This window comes from Sinohyriopsis cumingii, chromosome 4 (genome assembly GCF_028554795.1).
Source record: "Sinohyriopsis cumingii isolate HCF-2022 chromosome 4, ASM2855479v2, whole genome shotgun sequence".
NCBI lineage: Eukaryota > Metazoa > Mollusca > Bivalvia > Unionida > Unionidae > Sinohyriopsis > Sinohyriopsis cumingii.
In genome coordinates this window covers 143600081-143613636 of record NC_142964.1, presented here as the reverse complement: position 1 = coordinate 143613636, position 13556 = coordinate 143600081, and the positions used below count along the sequence as shown (strand labels likewise).

General features: G+C 35.8%; 1 long non-coding RNA gene across 1 annotated transcript; it reads right to left on the bottom strand.

Moving 5' to 3' along the window:
* Positions 1–8916: 8916 nt before the first annotated feature.
* Positions 8917–13282, bottom strand: LOC149802238 (uncharacterized). The gene is made up of 3 exons (XR_016420513.1): positions 13170–13282; positions 12225–12305; positions 8917–9198 (listed from the first exon to the last, which is right to left on the bottom strand). It is a non-coding gene; the product is annotated as an uncharacterized LOC149802238 (long non-coding RNA).
* Between the last annotated feature and the right edge of the window lie 274 nt (positions 13283–13556).

Genomic DNA, 13556 nt, shown 5'->3' with positions numbered 1-13556 from the left:
TCTAGCATTGTTCTCCATACATAACCACAGCTCCCCCCTACTGGGCGTTTAATTCAAGTTATATAAATGTGAGATTTCCCTCAATAAAGCCAGTGCATCTAATGGTAATTACAATTGACAGACTGCCTAAGGGGGATTACACTTTTGCACTATTGTTTTGGTTTTTTATATATCCATAATTGACAGTTTAAGCTAGGAAATTCTGAATACTGTTGAGCTTGAGATTTTGTGTCGACCACTCGCACAGCATGGTACGTTTGAAACACTTTTCCTGATTGGATAGTCGTGAAAACTCAGTCTAAAAGTTTAGAGTTTTGTGATTTAGAAGTCTTTTTGGAGGCGCGGAAGTGTCAAACGAGTTGGATGAAAAATCAGACAGACAGGCACTTGCAAATAAAGATATCACTCCATTATAAAAAAAGAATGCGGTATAAGTTCACCTCAAGGCCGGATAGGGAGAGGGGGCTGAAAAAAGCATACATACCAACTTACATTCACTTGTCACTTGATATTTTACCATCTTTTTATATTTGTGCACGTTTATTGCGTATTAAGGACACACTGAGTAAATTTACTTTTGCTTGGTCTCATTTCGAGTAATGTCAGGACACTTGAATTTTGGAAAACCCCTGCAACACTGTACCTCATCCGGCCCTGCAAGTAAAAAGTGACTTCTGAAGAAGAAAAAAATAGATATTCACAAAGCAGTTCAATTACAGCCTCTAAAACAGCAATAACAATCAATGACCTTTTATTTTAATTTAAAAAATGCTTCTTGTTAACTATCAAGATTGCATATTTCTGTTATGTTGCTTGAAAACTGGTGGTTGTGGCAATGGTTAGAGGAGGTGGATATTGTGTATAGAATGTACCGAATGTAATTTCTGAATCAACTTAACGAACCACTTGTGGGAGACATAACTTTTGGAGCCAAAAACGTGGGAAAGGTTCTTGAATGATGGCAGTACTTTTTACAATCCAATCCAGCAGTTTGGTTATATGTGAGATTAGGTGGGTGTCGGTATTATGGGTATATTATATCTTTCTCTTTGTTTGTCTGTGTTACAAATTACGTTAATCCCGTGAGAAATCACGAGGTTTCGTCTGAGGCAGCAAACCTGTCAAATTTGTTCAAGACCACTGAGGAATTATTTGTGAAACCCGGCAAAGTCGTTAGCTTTTATTCTACACTAATACGTATAGCTGAAGCAAGAAAATAATAGCAGATAGTGGCCCACGAGATAAAATAAACATCAAGATTTAATTGTACCGAAGTTATTTTAAAACAGTACAGTTATTTAGTATATCATCTGAGACTTGCTGAAGATCTAATTAATCATTTAGCATGTTCTTCACAGACAATGGCGTAATAATTTATACGCAGCAGATATCGCTTGAGATCCCTAAATGGCGTAACCTATGAACGTTATGGGGATCAAAGTTCATAAGCACTATGCGATTACGGACTATGTGCAAGGTTTACTGACATCCGAAATTTAACAGCCTTGCAACCTTGAGTAAACTCTATACCTCTGAAGGTTTGATAATAGAAGTGCTCCAAATAGCACACACATTTTTACGTTTTAAAACAATCCCCACCCCAAAAAAGCAACATGTTAACACATGTTTACGATGAATTTTCCTTGGATCAAATTACAATCAAGGCTTATTTAACTTTAGTCAGTCATCACAACGAAAAGACTTAGGGTGATGAGTCTTGGGAACTGTTTTGTTTGACTCATAACATACAAACGTGTCCGACTGGGTTGTTGGCGTAAAAAAAAATATCCACAAATGGTTAGGGAATGAAAATTTATAACGGTTCCCAAAGGTAGTAGTCCAATTATTCAACGATGATTTTGCTTTTGCTGTGGAAAGGCAACATCTGTACTTGATTATCTAATGTCAGTTCTCAGCCATTTTAATTTCGGGTCTCTGAGACAAATTATCGATCTATTGTTTTATCTTTATTATAGAGAAGGTTTTTACTGAATAAAAGAAAGTACAATTTATTTCTTTTGTAGTTCTTCCTTTTTTATAATTCACCGTAAATGCTTAATTTTCCCAACATGCCAGTACGTGTCATGTATGGATGCAACACATACACGTTTAAGCGGCTTAATTTTGTTTACTGCCTGTACACGCTTGCAACAGTGTTATACCTGCAAAGAAAATACTTGATTACATTCAGGACGTAAAGGTTACACAATATGAGGTAAATAAGAGAAAGTACATGAATATAGCGTTCGATTTTATTACATGATGCTTATAAATGATTACAGTATTCGTAAAACACAATCAAACAAATTGTAAAGACAGTTTAGAGTCTTATGTTACCTAGATTCATTAATTGATTATAAGTATTAACGTTTGACCTGAAAGTGTCATGAGGTATATACATTGTTGTCTTTCATCGTGAAATTAAGAACATGATAAAAGATGATAATATTCGTCCCCTGTTTCTTGAGACTGGCAAAGTGTACAATAACTTTCGTTATAAGGGACATTGAAATCCCATTTACGTACGTATATGTGTGTCTGTTCGTTTGTCTGCAAGTATGTACGTAAAGTACTTTCAATTATACACTAAGCTGAAGGTTCGAAGTACTAACCTGAAGGTTCGAAGTATCGTATGGGAGGCGAATTTACCACCCCTGCTGAGGTGGAGGGGGTTGGGCCTGTACAAAATTGGTTTAACAAATGGTACATTATCATGACTTTTGAAAGGACAAGAATTCATACGGATTTATAATGTTTCGCCTTTTTTTTCTTTACATTTTTTCCCCTTCTAAATATGTGTTTATCAGCGGCGTATTTTTTCAACCAGCTACGACACTGCTATGTCTGTCTGTATGTGGTTGTCTTTCAAAGGGACTTCTACGAAAAATCCTGATGAAAGAAGTAATTACGAAACAAAGTTGCTACATTATTGACAGAGCAGCAACATTAGCACCAATAACAAATAGACAAACAAACAACACACTTCCTCCACCCCCGTAAAAACGAACAAACGTCCAGGATATGACACCAGAGCCAGAATCAATTCCAAAATGTTATGGGTATGGGATCAGATATTATACAACTCAATTTGATGACGTCTTTTTAAACACCTATAAGCGACAGAGTTTCTGTTCAGCAAAACGAGAAATTCTAGAAATGCATCGCGTGGGAGAGTGCCTTGTACAACGTCATCGGCCATTTAATATCTGCAGATAACTACATACAAATATCGATTCTTGCATTGACTAGCTTCTGAAACAGACTAGTTTGCGCTCGCAACATATGTCATTGATGTGACAGAAAATGGATTGTCTATCAGACACTTAATACTGATGACGTCAAAAGCAAATTTAATCCCTGCGCATACTATGGTATCGATGTGTCATTCGTTTTGCAAAGTTGGTTTGCTTGGTTGATTATGTTCAAAAATGGCTTAAGCCATAAATATGCATTTTAGATGTATGTATGTATGTATGCATGCATGCATGTATGTATGTATGTATGTATGTATGTATGTATGTATGTATGTATGTTTGCATGCATGTATTTTGTATGTACTGGGGCCACATTACTGTGCAGTTTAGATCAGACCCACAAGGTGACATTTAAGATGTGTTCCGTCTGTGATTATATTACTGATTGTGTATTTGTTTACGTTTATTTAGACGCATGGCTTACCTCTGTCACTTAACTTTATACATATATAAATGAAAATAACAACATGACGCATGTAATTGTTTATTGTTGTTCTGAATTAAAAACTGCACGTCATCTTGAGGAGTTTTCTGCGACGCATTATAGTCAACGATTTGATCCTCGAAATATTTCTTACACACCCCATCCAACCCCAAAATCAGAGTTTATAAAAAAAAGTGTTAGATTGGTGACCTTCGTTCCTGTCGCAATTTAAGGTTCATAAAGACTGATGATTTAAGATAAAATATGACACTGAGTTAAGATCAAATGTTTGGTTGTTGTTGTTGTTAAAGGGTTTTACGCCATTTTTCAGCACATGACGGCCAGATTCAATGGTGAAGAAAGAACCCGGGAAAACCCCGAAAGAACCACCGACTCACAAGAAGCTACTGGCAAGCTTTCTCACCTACCCAGACTGGCCGAGTCCGAGACTCGAACCGACGCAGACAGAAGTGAGATGGCAGTGATCCGTAACGGCCAGCGCTTTAGACCACTCGGCCACTCGGGGTCAAATGTTGGAATGAGTCGAAAAAGTTCTATCGTTAGCTTGTTATGGTGAGTTTTATAAATTTGATTTAAACTGAGAAGAACTCTAATATTGCAAATACAATGCACGTGATAAACAGAATCCTTTACGTATAGCAAAATCTGTATAAACGCAAAATACGGTAGGGAAATGGCGCATTTAGAGCATGTTACAGGAGTGTCCATTTCAAACGAAGTTTATGAAACTACTGGAGTGATTTATATTTTATGCAAGCCTTGGTAAGTAAACGGTTGACAGTATTCGACTTCCATTTACATACTTCATTTCTGCGACATTCCTTATGACATGACTAAAACTAAACGGCTGGATAGTGTCTTTGAATTTGAAATATATTTGGATGCCTTTCTAATTAATAATTTGCTGTACATAACACAATGACGTCATTTTCGAGTTGAAGTAGTGTTATTATACATGTTTCAAATACAGAAATTTTGAGAATGCTATGGCGTCGAAGCAGCCCAAGCAACACCCCACAACTACGGGAAAGGGGTTGGGGCAAGTTAGTGTGGAACCCATAATTCTAATCAATTAGCTTTTTGAATTTTAAAGAGTCTAAGAACTGAGTTTAGAGGCGAAGAGTGGGAGACAGTTTAGGGCACACGATACTAACTGTACGGAATTATGGGAATCAGCCTGGAAATGGGTGAACATAAAATAGAGTAATTACGGGTTTGGGTGGCCAGGATTGGTGAAAAATGAAAGTTATTTATTTAGAAACAAAGAATCTTTTGAGAGCTTATCCTAGTTGTAACTTTAAAAAAATTAGAGACATTGTTTTCTTGATGGAATTTCAGTCCTTTAACAGTCATGAGTTTGGAACACTCATTAGTGCACAGTAAATCAATATAATACGATATAATGAATATTATATAATACCCTTTCTAAAAGAAGATTCAAAATCATGAAAGGTACCAAATCATTTTCTTTATTGTGTGATGATTAGAAGGAAACAAAAGTAAACGAGTAATGGAATTCTAATGTTTTGCCTCCGTATGCTATTGGGACATGATGCTAAATTAAAACTAACGATTAAATTTATTCTTCCGTTGGTGTGGCCGATGTTTCAACTGACATTTCGTGACACATTATGATAGTATTCATGTTTCCACCCATGGGACAGACAAAATTGTTCTCAGAGACTTTTAATGACTGAATTCCTTTCCTTCATTGCTTTAAACTGAAAGGCAGCTCTCATTGCCGTTGTTGTTAATATATATTTCTTGCGCTTTGCTAAGCAATATTTCCCAATCAATAACTATTTTTGACCTAGTCATGTGTGAATATAGCCGTCCTAAAAATAACTTACTCTGGCAGGATTAGCATTAGATTTACATGTCTGAAAGAACTTTGCGATCTGTCAAAATTTGAAAAACAACGAATTACAGATTCATCTGATACAATGAGACGTGCATTTTTTCTTCAAAAGCATTATTTTAGGCTCACAAATGTGTATGTTTCTATTTACTGTCATATATTGAGTAACACGTCTTGGAATATTGCTATGAAACATCTCTCATGTTGCAAACTTTCCATTTCCAGAAATATACTTCTTCTTTACAAAAAGAAAACATCTGGATATTTATATTTTGAAATGAAGAATATGCAAAATAGAATTAATGCAACGAAATTAATTTTTAACAAAAGTGTTGTTATGTAGAATATAATATTTGCGGTATTCGCTGCTTACATTGCTTTCTGTATATTCTAGGATTTTTAGGTTTTGTAAGTTTGTACCCATATATGCAGGAAACAGGTACATTTTTCTGACTCTCATAGAGTCACTGGAAATTTGTATGCCTATAAAGTGTTGCCAAAATTTGTGGAGCACTATCGAACCACCCGTCCGCCCACCAGTACCTGATGTATCCACCAGTCCCCACGACAACGCACCAGCACCATCAAAATTTACCTCCTCAAGAAGTACAGCAATCAGAACTTTACTACATCCTTCATATAATTTTGATTTAGCTCCTTGCGAGTTTTTGATTCAGTTCTGTTAGCCAAGATTTGCTGAGAGCAGAGAATTTAAACTCCGTCACGCAGTTGGAAGTGTAGTTTCCAAATGAATGAGCAACGTACCAAAATATGATTACAAAATGACATTTGATAACTGCAAAGTTAAGATAGTGTTTAGAGGTGCACGTGGAGCACTTTGACGGGATGCTCTGGCGCATTGTTCATCAACAGAGAGTTTTGAGCGCACTGTATTCAGAACTTTGTAAAATACCCCATCGTATATTCAAAGATTTCGTCCTGTCCGTAAGAATATCTCTGGACACCTATAAGGAGATTCGGTCGAAGCTCTTGGATGTGATACAGTAATTGCACCGTGACTCTGAACTTTTATCTTAGCTTGCAATGGCAAGATAACTGTGTAATACGTCTGGAGAAATAAATCGCGTTAATTAATTGAAGAGTAAATTCGTCATTTTTAGAGTGACAATTAAACAAATATAATTTTTTAAAAATCTGGATGAATTTCCATTTTCTGTTTATTTCATCAGTAATTATTGAGACATTGATTATAATGATCACAGGGGCCCCTAGTGGCTAAGTGGTCTAAAGCGCTCACCGTTACGGATCACTGACATCTCACCTCTGTCTGCTTGGGTTCGGCCAATGTGGGTATGTGCGAAAGCTTTCCAGTAGCTTCTTGTGGGTCGATGGTTCTTTCCAGGGTTTTCCCGGGTTCTTCCTTTACCATTTATACTCGTCGCCATGTATGGCATCTCTTGTGCTAAACACTACAACAACAACAACAATAATAATAATAATAATAATAATAATAATAATAATAATAATAATAATTACAATGACTTTGACAATATTCATTAGTGCTGTTCTTGTTCTTCGTTTCTGTTGTTCTTGTTTATCATTATTATTGTTGTTGCTGGTGTCGTCGTTACTTTTCTTATTGTAACTGACTTTTGTGGGTTTTTTTATATCTGTTATTTTGGCTTCTTTTTCTTTTTGTGGTTTCTCAGTATCTGGTGATGTCGTTATTTCAAAATCTAACATACAACTGACATTTGTCTCCACGGTTTTAAAATAAAAAACGTTGTCTAATTGAAAGTCTACTAGTAAACGACTCCCGATATATAACAGGACACTTTTAACTCACATTCGTGCATGTTTAAAAGACTGGAAATGACAGTACTATTTAATCAGTCAGAATCAAAACATAAATTAAATTGAACCCTATTAAAGAGCAGCAATCAGTTATTATTTAAAACGGATGATGTCTGGCCTACACTAAGCAACAGGTTCCAGCCGGCTTCTCGATACTACTTGTTTGCAATAACACACCCTTTACTATATATTTGATATATTTAAGATGAACTTAACTTGCATTTTATCCAAATGTTGAATTTCATGGCTTCATTCAAGACACGAACGACCTGTAGAAGATTAACGTGTATCAAAATTCAAAATGTGGTGTGTTTGTGTTGTTTTATTGGGTCTTTTTACAACATGACATCGCAGCATGAAAAACAGTGTTGTAATAATTCCATCAAAATTCAATTATGTATTTGAATCGTGCAATTTCATGATTCTCTAATACAGTTATTACAATGTGAACAGATTTGATCATGAAAGAAAGTAAATTTAAAAAATCCCTTTTTAGTGCATATCTGTTTGATTAACCGAGGAAGGTATGGCAAAAAAATGCAAGTTATTTTTGTGCAAGGCACATCACAATACTCTAAAAAAAAAACCAGCCGAACATGTTTGCTTTTTGAACAATTTAATGAAGGAAGATTTTCATAAACTGTCGTAGATAATGCTTTATTTATATTTTTCTAGATTGCCTTAGAATCTAGTTGAAACCAGTCCATTCTAGTTATATCAAAGAAAGACAAGTAATTATTTCAGAGCACATAATACGTCGGTCAACGACTATTTTAGTAATAAATAATCATCATTATTATTGCACATTATCACACATTGAATTAAAGCAATCTTACATAGTTACGTAATATGAACTCTTTGTCTAAAGAACGTCAATAGTACAAACTTACCGAACATAATTCGTTTAAAAATCTTGTAACTTTGCCATGATGAGGACTTTAGACGTAAATAGGTGTTTGTAAATATTCGATGATTACCAATATTGAGCTTTAGAAACATAACAAACTGAGCTATCTTTAGATACGCTCGTGACTGGTCTTAATTACGTTTCAACTACTTGTAAATTACGAAGTATTTCCATATCTTTACCTTTAATAGGCTGTAATAGGTATTACAAAAGATTAGTTTGGCGAGCATTCTACCGATATGATTTAACTTACTTTAAGCCGTTGATCATCACAAAAACTGAAAGTGCACTAAATTTTCCAAAAATGGTGTTTGGTAAATATCAATGATTATACGAAAAGTCCAAATCAATTTGTTTTTCTTTTTTCTTTAAAAAAAAAAACTACGGAACTGAAGACGACTATTTTCATACAATAAAATGAGAAATCCAGATGCTTAATTTGCTGTTTTACATAGAGATAAAAGTTATCGTTTGTTTCGTCAACCGTTTTATCAAGTTTAGATAAAGAAACACAGTTTATAAACAGGTAAAAATATTAAATATTACCTTAAAGAATAAATTAAACCCAAGCTATAATTATTATAGTCAAATTTTCCTCTGCATTATTCATGCAAATACACACTTATCTTTTGTTGCTTTTAAAAATTCACAATTTTTTATTTATCTCTTGTAGATATTAGTTCCAGAAGTTTTACCTAATTGGGTCTAATGTAAAAATTGTAGGTATCTGTTGCAAGGCAAAACTGCACCACTCGTGTCCTTGACCTTTTTGGTTACCAGCATCACGTGAAATGGCCGCGATTTGCCATTATAATCTGTCTTTCTCCACACATAAAGCAAATCCTGCTTCCAAACTGCTAGCGTAATCCTTTAAAAATACCGCGGAACATCCGATAACTAGAAAACTGTTTTATTTCTTCTGTAGATCAAAAAAGGAGAAAAGAAAATCATTATTCATTCCAATAGCCCACGTGGATAAATTTTCAATTAAATGAATTAAATGGCAGGTAGTACAATAAACAAATTATCATCATTGTTGCAGTATACGAAGAAATTAAAGTAAAATACGAAATTACATATACATGCAGATCAATAAAAGTCAATAAACAGGTTAATTGACAAAGTAATTCCTAGGGAGAGAGATAGCTACATTGAAATCAAGTAATAATAGGAAGATAAACAGGAAATTATGCAACTGAAATTAGTATTTAAGCAATGGTCAGTTAAAATGTATATAATTTAAATGATGATGATGAAATAGTTACTAAATAACTGAATGTAGGATGCTATTGTTATGCCTACAAGTTTTATAACTGTAAGTGGCTCAATTAATTAAAATTTAAGTATTCTTTGTATTTATAAGTTCTAGAACGTATTGGTCATTTCCTTATACATATGTGTGTGTGTGTGTGTGTGTGTGTGTGTGTGTGTGTGTACTTTGGAATCTTAGACCATTGTGCAATAAGCATTCAATTGCAAAATGACAACCATTTTCAAGGAAGTTACAAATAGAACAAAGTCTATCGTGAATTGATTTATAGGTCTCGCCCAGCTACAGCTGCATAATTCAACTACGGTTAGCTGATTATTTGTTCTCTCACCCGCCCCACCCTCAACCCCATTTTTCATTACTTTATAATAGTGACATTCCTTGTACGATACACCCTTGGGCCAAAGCTTAAGAAAAATAAAAAGCTGGTAATCGAACATTTGCATGTTTATTATATGGGGAGGAGATTACGTCTGTAACAGTAGACGGTACTATCTGCGACTGTCGAATGGACAGCCACACTTGGCTCCCTCTTGAAAGTCCTTCTGTTGGATCAGACGACCGAGCAGATATGCACATCCCCCGGCTGTAAAGGTACATAGCAAAATCTTTGTGGACAGCGCAGGGCAACAGCATCGACACTACCGTGCAACTGGATTCGCACGGCATCAGCATCACGTGCAGAAGGAACTGATGGACAACTATTGTATCTGGACTTAACTCAAGACGTGTCGACACTACCGTGCCACTCGATTCAGAACGTCCTGGACGAGTGAGTGAGGGCGAATCTATGCAACTTTCCCTCATTTAAATTCAACTCACGTACAAGCCGTGACACTATTCCTCTCTCCCACCAAATACTTTCAAGTCCTGCTGCGATGAGCGAGCGGCAAAGCAGCAGGTGTGGGTACACTGAAATCTGTAGCTGCAGACCTTCACATTGGCGACTCCGGCCATAGGGTTGTTTTTGAATGGACCAAATGAACAGTGTAATTCGGCAGGCCCCTGGATGACTGAGCAGCCATTTTTGGGATCATCATGTTCACCTCTGAGGCACGAGGAAGGGGCTAGAAAAGATTCCCTAAACATTGCTTGCTTTACCTTAAGCCTGGTCAGCACACAGCGGCTGACGCGGATCCCATCTTAGCGGCCGAAAACCAAACAAGAAGAAAAAATTGACGTAACTCAGAGTCGGTGCCTGGAACGTACGCAAACTAATAGACAGTGCAGCAGTAGATAGACCAGAGAGAAGAACAACCATGGTTGGTAGAGAACTGGCCAGCTACAGCATTCGCACAGCGACCCTAAGTGAAACTCGACTTGCTGAGGAAGGACAACTCACCGAAGTAGGATCCGGTTGCAACTGCTTCTGGAGTGTCCGGCGTAAAGAAGATTGACTCAAAGATAGTGTTGGGTTTGCAATCAAACCACAGCTTGGTAGCAAGCTAGAAGATTGACTCAAAGATAGTGTTGGGTTTGCAATCAAATCACAGCTTGGTAGCAAGCTCAAAAATCTCACAAAGGGCGCGAATGAAAGCGTAATGCAAATGAGACCCCCACTGTCTGGAAAAAGTAGTCGAATTATCATCATTGCCAGCCACCCACCATGACCAACCCAGATGAGATCAACGAAAAATTGTATGAAGATCTGGAGTCTCTTATTACAGAAACACCAAAGACAGACAAACTCATCATCCTTGGTAACCTTTTTAACTTAGACAGATGAGTTCCGGTATCCATGAAATTAAAAAATTGCCCATTCTTAAAACTTATGTTCAAAATCGACATCATACGGACAGACGCAAGGACTGAAAATGTGCCCGCAATGTCTTGCATTGTATTACATTCGCTCTAGACGAAACCAAACGAAATCGCGAAAAATTCGACAAATTTGTGAAAAGGACCGGAAATATTTTATTTATTGACAAAGTGTAACTGAAAGGAAAAAGATTAAAACTGACTAGAAAAAGAAGAATATAAAAGCCATATATTAATATATTTCTTTAGTGATCATTTTAATTACCGTTTTGTTTCTCCTGTAAATATAATAACAATTATTGTAATTAATAATCCCTTTTATCCTGTTATCCATTTCTTTGGGGGGGGGGGGTGTGTGTTAAGGTATGGGTGTTTTAACGTTATTGGCTTTATCATAAAGGTGAAACTGGGAGCTAATTGCCTTTTCCAGGTACACAAAAGCGACCTAGCGGGCTGGCCGTGGCGGGTGAACAAGAAACGTTATACATGCAGCAGTATGTCTCCTATATGTCTCCTATATTTCGCGTTCTATTTTTTTAATTGCCTATGTCGCTTGCAACAGTAAAAAGAAATTTGAAACATTTTTTTCTTCAAGTAATTCCCATATATACCCATAGGCTTAATGGTTAAAAGCTAATGAAGGCTCCAGAACAGATCATCTCTAACTCCTCGAAAGTACCACAGTAATGCCATTGTTTACTGTTGGAATCAATTGCAGTATAGTAAGATTGTTTTGAGTTTTGCCCTGATATAAACACAAGGAAAGTACATGCTTGTAGGTGACCCCTGGTTATTTATATAATGTTATGAAACATAACAAAGATCCTTAGATTTTATCGAATACTTTTTATTGTTCGAGCCCACATAAGTTAGTTCCTCGCTATTGTCGCCATTTTGTATTGTTCAACGCAACTTACCTCAACAACAAAAAAGTTAAGTAATCTAGCATTGCGACGATTTGAAGGAATTATGCATGTCAAAGCTGGAACGAGTCCAAACTGGAAGAAAAAAATTCATTGTCTCACAATAGGTATGAAATGCAATATTACCTAACAGCACGTCAGAGGTTTTTCGATACAAATATTATAATCTTTTAATCCAGGTTCAAATCTCACATAACTGTAATTCAGCTTTGTATCTATGTTCAACAATCGTGTAATGTTTCTTTCTGCAACAAATTCATAAACGTAATATTAAGGTCAATCTGAAAGGGCATATACATTGCAACCACAGCTGTATATACCATTTGATTTTACATTCAATATTAACTTTGGTACGAACATTTAAAATCCTCTGAACAGAACATTAGAGGATCCAGCTTTGATAGCTTTCTACCTTAACGCAAATATAAATACATTAATATTAACTATGCTAATGGTACATAATAATAACGTGTGTGTGTGCGCGCGCGAATGAGAGAGATACTTCATTGTAAACAAGGAATAAGATAAAAGATGAATAATAGCACTGAATTTATCCCTTTTGTCAACACTCCACAGTTGTGTTGAAACTTATTTTTGGTGGACTATATAGTAAATGAAGTTAGTTTGTTAAAATTACTTTTACAAAAATGCAAACAAGCAAAGAACCTAAACGTCAAGCAGGTCTGGAAGACGTCTGACCGAATAAATATCCAAGTATTCTTAATTTTTATGCTGGTTGCTTTTTTAAGGTAAGGAAGTTGACAATTAATATTTTGTTACACATTTTTGTTTCCCTTCTTTGCAGTAAAAAAGATAATAATATTTTTCTCCCTATTGTTACAAAGGGACTTAACTTTTAATTTGAATAAGTCGATGTCTTTCATATTTACACGTATCTCTAGACATTAACTGCAATAAGTCGATTTCTTTCATACTTACACGTATCTCTAGGCATTTAATTGGATAAAGTCGATGTCTTTCATATTTTACACTTATCTCAAGGCATTTAACTGGAATAAGTCGATGTCTTTCATACTTATACGTTTCTCTAGGCATTTAATTGCTTCGGTTTTGATGCTGACCACAATCTTTGATTTTTTAGATATAGTTACACGTTTTCTTCACGTGGTCTGAAACGGCAATCCCTATTCAGATCATTGTGGTTTGGGAATAACTCCATATGTTGTGCGATTAGTTGTGACATTTTTAACTACCGTATGCGAGGAACGTCAACAACAACTGTTACAGGGACGATATAGATATAAGATAAAATTAGCACTTCACAACTATTGTATAAGAACGTGTCAGCTAATTAATCCGCCTACG